The sequence below is a fragment of the Schistocerca piceifrons genome, chromosome 3, assembly GCF_021461385.2.
Source record: "Schistocerca piceifrons isolate TAMUIC-IGC-003096 chromosome 3, iqSchPice1.1, whole genome shotgun sequence".
In the NCBI taxonomy this organism is placed as follows: Eukaryota; Metazoa; Arthropoda; class Insecta; order Orthoptera; family Acrididae; genus Schistocerca; species Schistocerca piceifrons.
In genome coordinates, this window is record NC_060140.1 from 683,350,812 (window position 1) to 683,366,656 (window position 15,845).

Consider the following 15,845-nt stretch of genomic DNA (forward strand, 5'->3'; position numbering starts at 1 on the left):
GGTCAGCACACCACTCTCCCAGTCGTTATGATGGTTTTCTTTGACCGGAGCCGCTAGTATTAGGTCGAGTAGCTCCTCAATCGGCATCACGAGTCTGAGTGCACCTCGAAAAATGGCAACAGCACATGGTGGCCCTGATGGTCACCCATCCAATTGCCAGCCACGGCCCACAGCGCTTAACTTCGGTGATCTGACGGGAACCGGTGCATCCACTGTGGCAAGTCCGTTGCCTATGCACCAGACTACCTACTTATTTCATAAGCATTTTTAGGTGTCTACTTGCATTTTAGTTAACATTTTAACACAAAAAGAGACGTGACTGACAATCAGCACAGAGCAGAACATTTTTTATCAAATCTCCAAATTATTAATGCCAAAGTTCCCTATCTTACAGTGACCAGTTAACATGTGAATTGCCCTCATTCAGAAGCAAGCTATTTCCTCAAATATTACTCTACCCCAGCATCGCCACGTATATCCGCTTCATGCGGTCATTGCCATCATACAGTCACTTTCATATCCACCTCCTGTCATTCCTCCTTACAAATAACTTCCGAAGTCCCCCACTGACAACTCACCATCCGCTTCAAGATACTGCCTTCCAAATAATCATCCTAGCTGCATACTCTGTTTTAATGTCCTAGCAAACCTGGTTTACGTTGTTTTCCACCACATAGATCTCTAGCGTAGAATATCTTCTCCAACCTTTCATTCTTCCTATCGCAAGCTTTGTTAACTTAACATCGTGGGGCAACATCTGTGTGGTGATGGAATTTTGTAGATCCAGCACACATCAGAAAAGCGTAATGCTATTTTCATTGTCATATCACACACTGCTATGGTGTAGAATGCACTTACTGTACAATATTTGTGGCTATATACGCATGAGGCCGTGATGTCATTGAGTTTGCATGAAATGACCGTTTATTGAGGATAAAAAGGAATACCAGGCAATATGCATGTGGAGGCACACAGAAAAAAGGAAAGATTTCGATGAATAAAGATGACACGAATTTGCTGTCCCTCTTAAGTGGGTGACTCTGCATCAGTGAGAGAGAGTTGGGATTTCACGAGGCTACAAAGAGACTACGACTTCAGGTTCTGAGAACTGTGCCAACGTTCGGACTGAAGGACGAGGTTAATACTTGTCACTCTAAAAATAGCCAGAAGCTGCTTAGCGGCGGTCACTGCACCATGCGACAAGTAACACAAGAAAAAAGAAAAGTCTTGTGACGGACACGAACCTCTGAGAAACGGAGACAGTATTGCAACTGCAGCAGTTGTATAAAGCAGTGTTTCCCGTAACGAATATGACCTTATCAACTGGCTGTTTTCTTTGATCAGGGATGGCGGCTCCTTTTGCCAAATGAGCTCGTGTCTTGTGATCCGTAAGTTAACAATATTAATTCACCTAGAGTCCTTATAGGCCACCACCAGCTTGTACAGTGCGTTGTGGACAACGTGGGTCCATGGCTTCATGGGGTACTTAGGCCGTACCATCAGCCCTTACGATCTGAAATCAGGACTAATCTGATCAGACCAGGTTTTCCAGCCGTCCAGGGCCCAACTGATATGGTCACGAGCCTAGGAGAGGCGCTGAAGGCGACGTCGTTCCTTTAGCAAAGATACTCGCGTTGGTCGTCTACTGCCATAGCCCATTAAGATCTGATTTCGCCTCACTATCCTAACGGATACGCACGTCGTACGCCCCACATTGACTTCTGGGGTTTTCGCACACAGAGTTGATTGTCTTCTAGCACTGACAACTCTACGCGAATGCCGCTGCTCTCGGTCGTTACGTGAAGAGCGTCGGCCACTGTGTTGTCCTTGGTGACAGGTAATGCCTGAAACTTAATATTTTCGGCACACTATTGACACCGTGAATCTCGGAATATTAAATTCCTATCAATTTCCGAAATGGAAAGTCCCACTCGTCATTCCGCATTTCAAGTTCTGTTAATTCCCGTCGCGCGGCCACAATGACGTAGGAAAGCTTTTCACACTGATCACCAGAGCGCAAATGATAGTTCCGCCAGTGCACTGCCCTTTACATCTTGTGTACGCGGTACTTTTGCGACCTCAGAGTAGTTTCGTAATTAAAGTGCTACAGAGCTGTAGTCTCCAGTCACAAGCCTAGAACACTGCAAAACAATCTGTTGTTTTTACTGAAAGGCGCTCGTCAGGTGATAGTTTTTGTAAACTAGCTCACAGCTTTCGCTGTTACCGTATTTCGTACGTTGTTTGAACTACCTCTGCTGTGGTATTTCTAAAGTATTGAACAAATCTTTTATGAAGGAAAAATTAGCAGCTGCGTCGATGGTTATATTGATTCTTAGCAGAGAAGTAGTGAATACTTAATAATAACGGACCATTGGTACGGAATCGTCGTATATGGTGTACCATACCCTTACGGTGAAAATAAGTCAAATCATAGAAGATCCTTAAACGAGTACTTTTAGAGGAGGGACATAACTTACGCCTTATATCTAAAATTTAACATTATAGCAACAGAGACGACCGCCAGTCCTAAACGTGCATACAATTTGCAATGGTGTAGAAGATTTTGATGCATTCTGTTAAATGTCCCAGTTGTCTGTTGAGCCATGATACAGGCACCTATAACCCTACCAGACAGTTTCTTTATATAAGTTAATTAAGTTTCCAAGGCCGCTGTCATCTTGGACAAAATAATTTTGGGTATTGGGCCTCGTTATTGTAAACTACTAAAACAACAAAATTTAGTTTACAATGACGCGGTCCAATACCAAAAATTATTTTATCCAGGAAGAACCTCTAAGGTTTCCTCTGAGATTTGATAGCCCAATGATTTTGTTTAACCCCACAGGAAAAAATTTGTAGGGGTAAGTGTTCCGAAACTTAAGGCTTTAGTAAAGAAGAACAGACTTTTATTTATCTTCGACTCCTGGGTCGTTGGAGACGGTGCACGAACACAGATAAGGGAGGGAAATATGTCGTGCGATTCCAAATAAACCATCACGGCATTCGCCTTCACTATATTAGGGAAATAACAGGAAATCTGAAACTGAATGCTTGGATCGTTGCTCTCCCGAATATGATACTAATGCCTCTCCTCTGCGCCATTTCGGCCGTTGGTCTTCCCGACGCAACATTCTGATTCTGATCTGTAATAACCTTTAGAATCGCCTGTTGTCTGTCTAATTTTGATGCTAAAAGCTTGCACATATTTTATGTGAAAATTCCCCAGTAATCTTGACTGAAAGTTAACGATCCATTTCTATCACAATAAGCATAACTGAACTTTGCTCCTTGGATTATAAAATGATTTGTAATGTTTCTTGTTTAAGCATTTTAGTTAGCTTGCATGCGTTACAATCATAGCTTATTCATTCTCCGCTCTGTTGCGATTTCTTGACTTCTTGTTCCCCTTTTACATTTTTAATACGTAGAGATCTACCCGATATTCAGTTCCTGTCAGTACCTTCATCATTATCTCTTCCAGCCACAGAAAATCACCAATTGATAATTCTGCAACGTTATGATCGTCACCTGGCGTTCAAATATTTCGTGTAACGGTAAAGATTTTCCCGTGAACTCTACATCATAAATACACTATGTGATCAAAAGTATCCGGACACCTGGCTGAAAATGACTTACAAGTTCGTGGCGCCCTCAATCAGTAATGCTGGAATGCAGTATGGTTTTGGTCCACCCTTAGCCTTAATGACAGCTTCCACTCTCGTAGGCATACGTTCAGACACGGGCTGAAAGGTTTCTTGGGGAATGCCAGCCCATTCTTCACGGAGTGCTGCACTGAGGAGACGTATCGATGAGGTCGTTGAGGCCTGGCACGAAGTCGGCGTTCCAAAACATCAAAAAGGTGTTCTATAGGATTCAGGTCAGGATTCTGTGCAGACCAGTCCATTACAGGGATGTTATTGTCATGTAACCACTCCGCCACAGGCCGTGCATTATGAACAGGTGCTCGATCCTGTTGAAAGATGCAATCGCCATCCCCGAATTGCTCTTCAACGATGGGAAGCATGAAGGTGCTTAAAACATCAATGTAGGCCTGTGCTGTGATAGCGCCACGCAAAACAACAAGTGGTGCAAGCACCCTCCATGAAAAACACAACACCATAACACCACCACCTCTGAATTTCACTTTTGGCACTACACACGCTGGCAGATGACATTCATCGGGCATTCGCCATACCCACATCCTGCCATCGGATCGCTACATTGTGTACCGTCATTCGTCATTCCACAAAACGTTTTTGCACCGTTCAATCGCCCAATGTTTACACTCCTTACACAAAGCAAGGCGTCATTTGACGTTCACCGGCGTGATGTATGGCTTATGAGCACCCACTCAACCATGAAATCCAAGTTTTCTCACCTCATGTTTGTGTGTCATAGTATTTGTAGTGGATCCTGATGCAGTTTGGAATTCCTGTGTGATGGTCTGGATAGATGTCTGCCTATCACACATTACGACCGTCTTCAACTGTCGGCGGTCTCTGTCAGTCAACAGATGAGGTCAGCCTGTACGCTTTTATACTGTGTGTGTCCCTTCACGTTTCCACTTCACTACCGCATCGGAAACATTGGACCTAGGGACGTTTAGGAATGTGGAAATCTCGCGTACAGACGGATAACACAAGTGACACCCAATCACCTGACCACGTTCGAAGTCCGTGAGTTCCGCGGAGCGCCCCATTCTGCTCTCTCGCGATGTCTAATGACTACTGAGGTTGCTGATATCGAGTACCTGGCAGTAGGTGGCAGCACAATGCATGTTTCTGGGGGTGTCCAAATACTTTTGATCACGTAATTTATGTTATCAAATCTCATTATTGTCTTCTCGCGCAGTGGAAGCCCGTTGTTAAATACAGGGCGCATCAACAAAGCTTTCGCAGTTTTTCTACTCTCTAGCAAATGATTTGGATCCATTATACATTGTTACATTCGTGTAACTTTAACTTCGGTCTGACACTTGTCTAGTAGAACTAAGTGCTTATTCCCCATAGTGCAATGGACACAATACTAAAATTTTCAGTTATATTCATTTCTCGAGTTACACAGAAATGACAAATTGACTTGTTAAATCAGTACAAAAAATACAAAATTTTGCAATATCGCAGGGGGTAAGCTGTTTCAGGTCGCAAGAGAAGTAAAGAAAAATTACCTGGCTGTGGTAAGAGTCTTCGTATCACATACAGGGTGAATCAGCAGTCTCTGTCACTGTGTTTTATGCAACCCACAATGCATTCAAGTACCATGCACAAGATACATTCTTTCACTCGCTACACACAAATTATTAATTCTACAATAAAAATGGATAGGGTCTTTTTGTAGGACATTTAATGCAGTTAAAGTTTGTACTGGGACGAGTTTTCGCTAGAAGCCATGGTTCTCGAATTCTTGAAGAAAAACATACAATAGTGACCTTCAAATGCGTTTTCTTGAATAACTCGAAAACAGTGGCCTTCAGCGGAAACGTATATCAGTACAAAATTTTACTGCCTTAATTTTCCTACAAAGAGGTCCTGCTCCTTTTTTTTCTGTAAGACTAATAGTTTGCACATAGTGAGTGAGAGAAGGCTTCAGGCTGGAGGGAATACCCTGGGTCATCTCGTCATTCTTGTAGGCACAATGGATCAACGCAAGTATGCATCTATCCTTGGGAATAATGTCCATCCCTACATGCAGTTGACTTTCCCTCAGGACGATGATATCTACCAGCAGGACAACACAACGTGTCACACAGTTCAAAGTGTATATGCATAGTTCGAAGAGTACCAGGCTGAGATTACCATACTCCTCTGGCGACATAAATGTGACTAGACGGTATATATTCTAGCAGGTTTCCTTTCATAAAGGTATATCACTGTTCTTTTACAGGTATTTCGTTGTAATCGGCGGTGATATGTAGATGTTTTGTCGTAGCGCCCCCTTATCAGTTAGAGGATCTGCACAACAGAAGCAAGGTGGACTGCCGACCTCCCTTCAAGAGCGCATATCAAAACATCGCCAGTGAATGTAAACATCAACAGACCTTCCTCATAAACACGGCACTACTTCGTGGAAAGCCATGTGACAGAGATCCACCAATTGGAACTAATGTGACCAAGTGTAGCACTGCGCAGAATCGTGTTATAAGCACGCCAGCAGAGTCAGACCGGCAGTGTGTGCCTACAGCGAGGACAGCTCCGGCCAGTACCTACGCCGGCTCTAGCTCAGTAGACACTCGATGAAGTCTTCCGTAGAAATTTGTATCTTGTTGGATTAACGCCACTTTGAAATTATAGAGCACATTATTTTGGTTGTTATTATTTCTTTTCATTGTCCTGTAATTTTAACTGACTTTTGCCACCACAAGAATTATTGTGTTTATTGTTGTTCTTGAGTTTGAAAATTAGTGCACGCCAAGAAGGCGTTTTAGTTAAATGTATTCAAACTTGATAGTTAGTTCCTTCCTGCCTACCGCAGGACACTACGTATTTGTTCATTAAGCCTCTTTTAAGGGCGAGGAAGCGAAAAACGTGCACGTGCCAATACTACTCGCTCCTCACGCCTAAAGGAACCGCTTGTAGGAAACACGTAGTCGGTGACTCAGCCTGTCTACTCGCCGTCTTTCTTGTCGTAAGCCTAATCGACCCTGCATCGCTGTTTCCTCGTCTGTTTCTTTTGTTTTGCTTCTTCACATTTCGCTACGCTTGCTGGTAAGCCCATCAGTTCCGCCAGAAGTCCATTTGCCCGCTTCCGTAACGAAAGATGAATGAGAATCCCGCTTACAGCACGACCTTTTGTTTACCTTTGGGGCTGTTACAGGAAACTATATCTACGTCTAGATCATTGTACTCTAATACACATTTGAACAGTCATTTGTTAAGAGGGCAGATGCCCAGCAACATGAATTCTGGGTATGAAGTAAACTTTTATTTATTAAGATTTTGAGCATGGCTGCACTTCAGCAACTCAGCATGGCAAGAGCTTCAATGGATTGGAAATAACAGCCAAACAGTTTTAAAATCCAGGTTTATTAAACATTGACTATAGTTTCGACAGTTTTAAAACATTTTTTAGAATCACATATCATCTGTATCCGATGTGGGACTCTTTATTTATTACTACATTTCATAAGTTTTCTCCGTATTCTCCATTCCAGAACACAGTATTACCACACTTAATGAGCATGATTGATTTAAAATCTTTCATATTGACCAGAATGATGCTGGTATTACATCTCAGGAATTCCAGACTTGAGCCCTTTCAATAAAGTTTGAAAAAATAACGAACGTATTAATTTAAAATATATCTATTTTACGGGCTTTTTAATGTTTGTAAATGACCCCACGTTTTTATTATCGTTGGAGAGGAAATAAAAAATAAAAAAATATGTAACATGTTCGTATTAGTCCTATAATTTGATATTTTCTTCCACCAAAGCTTCCTACAGAACATCTGCATAAAATTCACTGGTGATGTTTGTGGATTTCCTCCATATTAAGCCTTTTTATGCGCAATTTACCTGAAGGATAGCATGCGAGACATCAGGACTCGTATGGAAACTTGTAGCAGTCGCTTTTCACGCGCTCTATCTGCGAATGGAAAAGTAAAGGATATGACTAGTTACGGTACATACGGTGGCTTGCAGATATGTTGGTGTAGATGTAGATATAGACACAAATGTTTCGGAAGACACTGTTCAGCGCACATGTCGAACATGGAACTTCGCAGCAGACGGCCTCGAAGTGTTCTCATGTTGGCTCAACGAGGTCGACAATTTCGACTTAAGTGGCCACGAAATCTTCGGAAATGGCCCGTTGATTAAAGGAAACGTGCCGGCTGATGGGACGAAATGCATTTCGTGTTACAGCATGGCGATGGTCGTGTCTAAATACTCCGTCATCCAGGGGAACGCCTGGTCGAAACATACACCACGCTATGACACAAGCCCATGGGGAGAGTATTATGCTATGGGTGACAGTCGCCTGAGTTTCCATGAGACCTGTGGTAGTAATCGAAGACACCGTGACAGCTGTGAACATTGTTGCCTATGATTCAGTCTTTTTTTGATATATTTCTCGACGGTGATGGCATCTTCCAGCATGATAACCATCCGTGTCACAAGGCTGCAACCATACCTCGGTGGTCTGGAGCGTCACAGTGAGCTCACGATCTTGTCTTGGGCGCTAATTTCGCCTGATCTGAAACCGATCCAACTCTTTATGGATGTTACAAAGTGCTAACTCCGAGCCCACGAATATCCGGCCTGCGACTCGACGATGACGCAAAAACCACCCCGATCAACCTCCCATGCCGGGTATTTAGTTCACATAAGGGACTAACGTCTCTCACACACGGTGTGATTGCCGCGCCCGCTATGCCTACAGCTTCCGTAAGTGGAGCAAATTATATCAGAGCCACTGTGATGAGTTCGGCTCCGTATCGCTGGCTATTAGATCTTTCACGCCTCTGAGAGACTCAAACGGAATGGTTTGTACCCGCTACTGAAGGAGCGCCCGAGGGCGGCGGCCGCAGAGACTGCCTGCGGCGACGGCGTGCTCGGCCGTCTCAAGGTCGCTGGTGAAAGCCGCCGTGTGTGCTTTGCACAAGGACGAGCGCCAGCGCCAGCGGCTTCCACCAAGGCTGGGAGCCTGGCTCCAGAGCTGCCGGCCCACCTGTCTCCGGGCAACGCTACGAGATCTCCTGTCCAACACGTTTAAAAATGTTCCCAGTTGATATCTTTTGTTTTTGAATTCTTGACTCTGGCCCTAATCTGTTCCAAAAGGCCGTGCATAAAAAATGGGTTTTTCCGAGGCTCGTAGCTTGGGTTCTGTTGGTGATAGAAAGGCATTGTCAAGTCTTTTGGATAGCGCTTAGGCTAAGGGCCTGTTGTATAACCAACAGAAGACTCGACTTCGTACAGTGCAGGTCAAAGTTTGAATATTTCTCCAGCTTAGGCAAATAGAGCGAATCGGTTGGTTCTTTTTGCATTACATGTGGTCTACGGTGTGCCTTAAGGGGCTTATGGAGGCACCATTTAGTTCTTGTACAGTTCCTGAGAAAACGAGAAAAGCTGGCTACGCACAGCAAATGGCTGAAATTCTTACGGTGTATTCGTAGGATCGCGATCTCGAACAGCCTGGAAAATTTTCTACAAATATTTATCCGTTTCCGAGCTACGGATGTTCGAACTTACCGCACTTGTACACGTAAAATACGCACGTGATTTTAGATGTAAATAGGAGACGTACTTCATGAAGTGACATAACACGGAAAAATATGCTGCAAAGTGTCTCCGTTATCATCAGAACGGTTCTGGGAAGCCCAGGCTGTAGTACTAACGCACGCACATAATTTTTGTGCATGTAAAATCCGGTCTCAGGTGTAAAATCAGTGTTGCGTTATTTCAGTTTCAAATACGTAAATTATGAAAAGTTTACTGACGCAAAAGTTCTTCTCGTGTGAGTGAAACGCCCTACCGTAGCAGTTTAAAGAACGGAACCCGTGGAAAAATGCACCTATCGGAGCACAAAAAGACTTATATGCTTCTGTTTGAAAAGATTCTGACTGAAAAGTGGGGTGTCGGCGGCGTCATTCTACCTCACTCTGCACCTCCAAAATTTTTCCTAAAAATTTTGGCATGCCAACGTATTCAATTTTCTTATTCTGAGAGAGAAGGAGACAGTGGCAGTCGCAAAGAAATGAAGAAGTAGTAAATACTGGAAGAGAGTAGACAGTGGTTGTAGCATAGAAAGCGTGAAGGAGACAATGGCTGCATGAGAGAAACAGAGGAACACAGTGACAGTGGAACATAGTCGACAGTGACAGAAGAGTGCTAGGTAAAGACAGTGCCAGAGAGAGAGAAATAAAGAGAAGGTAAGAGTGGAAGTGGGTAAGATCCAGTGATAATGAGACAGAGTCTATGACAATGACAACGTGGAAGAGAGAGATAGAGAAGAGACAGCAGGAGCGGGAAGGAACGAATGAGATAGTAGCAGTAAGAGAGCAGGAAGGAGACACAGAGAGAAGACAGCAGTAGTAGGACAGAAAGAAGGAGACTGTAGATGTGAGGCAGGAGATAGTGACAGTTAGAGACACAAATAAGTAATGACAATGAGTTGGGCTGAATGAGTGAGTGAGAATAGGCAAATCGGGATGGATAGGTATGAGATACTCACACTGATGGACTAGTGGATGTAAGTGAGTAGCAGTTACGGGAACTTATGGGAAAGAGATATGAGTTGCGTATTAAAAAGCGCGCGAATTTGTTCGCATGCCAAAATTTTTCCGCTGGTACATTAATATCTACATTGGTTTCCACTACTTATTCATTATCAACAGCGCACAAATATTTCTTGACGATGGAATTGTAGGAGTTAATTTAACTTGAGATTTCTACTAAAGGAACACTGTCGAAGTCCAACAAGTGCTTTACTTGGATCCTCAACGAAATGCTTTGACGCAGCCATCAGCTAAGAAGCATTTATGCGCCGTTAATAATGACTAGTCAGTGAAAACCAGTATAGCTTCCGTGGGTGACTATTGCTCCGAGCTAGAGTCACGGAATAATTTCAGATTTGAATATTAATATTTACGATCTTTTAAATTATTTAGTTTAAGTAATACACATGATTTAAATATCTAGAAATCAATATTTATGAAGGTGCAGATACTGTCCCCTGACAAAGTGTTTTGTAGCCTTCTGTCGAAAAATGAAAATGGGAATAAATATTCAGGAGAAAAACTAAGACTTCATTTCGATAAATAAATAAGAAGAAAAACTACCGCTACTTGACTCCCTTACATGCACAACAGTACGAGAGCTGTCTGTTACATGCCTCCAATCTCAAATTAAGGTGTATAAAAGTCTTTCGTATTTTTATGATATAAAGTGAGGTAAAACAAGTACTAAATTTCTCAGGATTACACGAAAGACGGAAGAAATGAATACTAGGAATGAGAGCAATTGCAAACTTAACAACAGAATTGGAGAACACATACGAGTGTTGCCCAGAAAGTAATGCACCGCATTTTTTTCTTCAACAGTTCTTTGTTGAACATAGTGAGAATTACACACACGAAAGAATGGTGTTTTATCTACAGACCCTATTCTTCCACGTAATCTCCGTCCCGTTCCATGGCCTTCCTCTAGCGCGAAACAAGGCCCTGTATGCCGTGACGGTAGCAATCCTTGTCCTGGTGATGCCGGCCGCTGTGGCCGAGCGGTTCTAGGCGCTTCAGTCTGGAACCGCGCGACCGCTACGGTCGCAGGTTCGAATGGATGTGTGTGATGTCCTTAGGTTAGTCAGGTTTAAGTAGTTCTAAGTTCTAGGGGAATGATGACCTCAGATATTAAATCCCATAGTGCTCAGAGCCGTTTGAACCATTTGTCCTGGTGTCGGAGGCAGTGCTTCACTGTGTGAACTTCCTGTGCTGATTGACAGATGCAGCGCCAACTGCCGAGTCGTAATGCGTCTGTCCTCGCGAATGACATCAGCTCGTTGGAACATGTCAGTCAGGTGTGACAGCCATGGATGGTCTCCCAGACTGTTGCAAATCGTGGAGCTCCGCCGAACCGCCTTCTGATGCCCTGTGCCAGCGACTAACTGTACTTCTGTTGACAGCACAAGGGTTTTTGAATATTCCCCACAGTTTCTTTCTTTGCATTGAGAAATTCAATGACGGCACGTTGCCTGCAACGTGCATCACCTACAGGCGCCATTTCGAAACTGTCCTGCAGCTACGCTATCTCTCGGAAGTGACGGAAACTTGGCGCGCTCACTCAGGAGACGTCAATTAATACATAAGTGACGTTCCGCATTCGTAGCAATATTTTCGGCTGAGAAAAAAGTGCGGTGCATTACTTTCTGGGCAACCCTTGTAGAAGACGAAATGATGGAATCCTGCTGTCTTGGAAATTACATATTGCCCTACTGACAAAGCGAGGCAAACGTAAGATGAAATCTACTAGCACAAGGAAAGAGATAGTTATTCATCAGAGGAAGTCTACCAGCATGACAGACCGTAATTTGAGTAAGAAATTTCTCTGGGAAAACTGAAGCCCTTGACGTGTATTATAAAAGGATAGCGTAAACTAAGTGTAGTGGTAACAGAGACTGGAGTGTCTATAACAGACACGTGAGTACGTCTGGTTAAGTGGGACTCTGCTGACGAAAAGATTGGCACGGGGGAGAAAATCACGGCAGTCAGAAGAATGAAACTGTGATAAGCGTGACGAAGGAAGGAAAGAGAAACGGACTTACTAGCGTCAAATGCCCCATCAACTACGAGACGGAGCAGCAGAATGGATGAGACAAGAATTGGAAGGATACTGGCAGATGCATTTCTTAGAAAGCGTCCCGGCATCCGGCTTTGCGGATGTAAGGAAACAAGGTAAATCCTAGATATGAAATGCTAGATGGTGATGAAGGGCTGGTATGTAGCATTTCTGGCTGATCTGTTATACGAGATGAGCGGTTTTCCCCGCTCGTTCATTTACCTGAAATGATGTCCCGGAAAAAGAGGGAATGGGAAAACCCTCCGAGTGTGATACAAACTGGGAGAACAAAAGAGCCCATGAGACCTAACAATTAAGAAGAGCAATGGTGCCTGGGAGGTACACGACCGTCGACCCCTTCCTTCATCACACACACATACACACACACACACACACTTCCCCTTCAAAACTCATAAAATGTAGAAATGAAAGCGGGTACTTACATCCAGGAGTAGTGGTAACGATGAGACCAGAAGTGATAAAAATGTCTACTTCATACAAGTACAGTAATACGTCATTTTTTTCTATCGTATTGGTTTGCTATTTACGAAAAATCTCTCAAAAATATACGATGTTCATTTTTTACAACCTACGCATATTCGAAGCACAGAAGACGTATTGTTAACATTCTAGTCTAATAACTTGTATTGTTGTCATTATTTCTTTGAAATATTTTTCTTTATTGTAACACGAGACAATCTTATTAGGCTATTTCTTAGTCCGCCCCTATTTTCGATAACTTCCGTGTGAAGTGATCGTTTACGTTTCTTTGATCTGAATTATAGAAAGAAGCATTCAAAGAAACCAAATGTGTGTATTTAGTAAAACATAAAAGTAGTACACCCTTCACGGGGTTTAGACCATTCACCGGTTCTGGGTAGGATACTTACAAACGTGATCAGATAAAAGTTTGGTTTTCATTGTACAGGATCGATAATTTTACCAAAGCAACATGCTTGCTTTCACTGTCATACACATGGCTGTAGTAGCAGGAACTAACTTACAACCATAGGAGTTCTTTTGGTTTCTTCGCAAAGATAGTCAACCTTTTTGTTTGTGCAATAACTGCAGTGAAGTATCAAAGTAAAAATAGTGAATACATGAATGAGATAGAAATTGAACAGCAGATCCACGAAATAAGTTTTGTACACTTATTGCTTTCTGTCAGTCATATATCGATATCTCAAACAGTCGGTACTCGTATGTTTTCCATCATCTTCCTCGCTCTGTTACAAATAATTCTTCTCAGCATCTCCATGAGAGCTTCGAGTATTGATTGCCACCTTTCTCTGTCTTACCTTAGCGTCTGAACAATTCAATATCATCCTTAACTGTGAGGTACCGCTGTGTTTCTAAGTATGCACAAGAACATTCAACTTCATTTTCCATTTTCTCTGCAAGAAATGCTTCTTACGTTTAAATTGAACACCTTTTTTTTCGTTATACTTAGCCATATTTCACTTGATTCTGAAGCTGCTTCTTTACTTTTTTCTTTTACCCTATGTTCCTCATCCTTTAGCACGCGACAAGAATTTCTGATAAAAGTCACCTTAAGTTCACAGTGAATCGTCGGTGCTTTGTTTCATACGTCTTCCTTTCTCGTCATCTGAACAAAACCGGGAAACAGTGGAAAAGGCAAGAAATACTGTGCAGAAGTTTCAGTAAGCCATCGACCTTATTTTCCCTTTAAATTTCACAGAATGTTTTCGGGAGGGAAATGTACAGGAAGAGGTGATATCATTCTGCAGGGTAGTCATTCTAGTCTCAGTGATTTCTGAGAATCTGCCAGGAATAGGAACGGTGCCGTTGAATATAAATAACACGTCATTACTTGTCTGGTTTTATTGTTTGTTTCCTTCTCTTCATTTTCTCCAGTGGTTGGTATGCCGTCGCAGCGTAGGGAAATAATTGACAACAGGCCAAGGATTATTTATCAGTTATTTTTAATTTCATTCTAATTTGTCACTTACCCTACGGGAAGAAAGAAGATGAACATCAGCTATCTATCAATTGTGCAAAAGTTGTCCTTCGTGTGTCCTCAGTGTAACTGTTGGTTTGTTGTAAATTAGCCCAATAGTTGCCTAGAGATGTGTGGAAAAACGGTTAAAAACTACACATAGGCTGACTTATATCCAAGACCAACGGTCGTTTTCTGACTCGTGGATTCACCAATGCTCTGGTTGTAAGCTATCACGTTGTCTGTTAAACTAAATAAGCAGGTTCCACGGTCTGTTTCCCTTAGAAATATCTATATGTGCATAGGGCATCTGCTCATCAATCTGTTTTCTCTTGTCCCACTAATACACACTTTAAAAAAATGATAACGACGTATTCAGAAGGAATCATGCGAATGGGACGGGAGTCATTAGATGTAGTGTACATGTACAGCCAAACAAATGATTACAGTTTCAGAAAAGTAGAATGATTTATTCAGGAGAAAGAGCAAGTCAAAAAACGCGTTGTCTACCTCTGGCACTTGTGCAAGCAGTTATTCGACTTGGCCTTGACTGACATAGTTGTTAGACGTCGTTCTGAGAGATATTGGCCAAATTCCGTATTCACTGGTCGTCGAGAGCCAATTAGAAGCTGTGCCTGGAGACGCCCGAAGGCGACGGGATACCGACCCGCCTATCGCCCGCCACACGGCCCGAAACCAGTAGTAATGGTCCGGGGTGCCATTTCTTTTCATAGCACCATCCCTTTAGTTGCCATCCGCTGCACACTTACAGTACAGCGGCTCGTCGACGAAATTCTACTCCCAGCTTGTTACCCTTCACGGCAAGCCATCCTGGGCTTACATTTCAGCAAGATGATGTCCGCCCGCACACGGCGAAAGTTTCTACTGCTTGCCTTCGTGTTTATCAAACCCTTCCTGAGCCAGCAAGGTCGCCGATCCCACCGCAATTGAGAATTTTCGGAGCATTATGGACAGGACCCTTCAACCATCTCGTGATTTTGACGATCTAAAGCGCCAATTGGACAGAACTTGGTACTATATCTCTCAAGAGGATATCCAACAACTCTATCAGTCAATGCCAAGCCGAATAACTGCTTGCATAACGCGTTACTGACTTGTTCAATTTGTGAAGTTCTTTCTCTTGAATAAATCATCCAATTTTTCTGAAATTATGATCATTTATTTATCAAATTTTTGTGTGTATATACTAGACTTTGAAGGTTCCTTGTCCTGTTTGACAAACTTAGAGTCTCTCAATATGCAGTTTCTTTGAAGACAATAAACAGCAGCAACTGATGTTGCTGGTCTTAATGCTAAAATCATAAAAATGGCACTGTTAGCTGGCACGTGACGATGGAACCTATTCCATCACTTTCAAACCTCTAAACGAGCACTAGAGCGCTTTGACCACTAGGTGTTTGATACAACTGCAAGTATATTTGTACTTCCATAATTATCATGGATACTCATTTAAATAAACTACTCTTTTAAATAACCTGGAATGCCGGTGACCACTAGAAGTAGACCTTCGATTCCAGGAGCGAACTGTCATTCCATTTCAGTTCTCGTAATATAGTTAAATGCTTTTGTCGGCTACTCACTCCATAGCTGGGAACGTGT

At 42.8% G+C, this 15,845-nt stretch overlaps 1 protein-coding gene and 1 pseudogene across 1 annotated transcript in view; both read right to left on the bottom strand.

Annotated features, from left to right (window-relative positions):
* LOC124788962 (dual oxidase) overlaps positions 1-15,845 on the bottom strand; it is a 549,428-nt gene that overhangs the window by 414,067 nt on the left and 119,516 nt on the right. The window lies entirely within an intron of this gene.
* Positions 114-231, bottom strand: LOC124790201 (annotated as a pseudogene).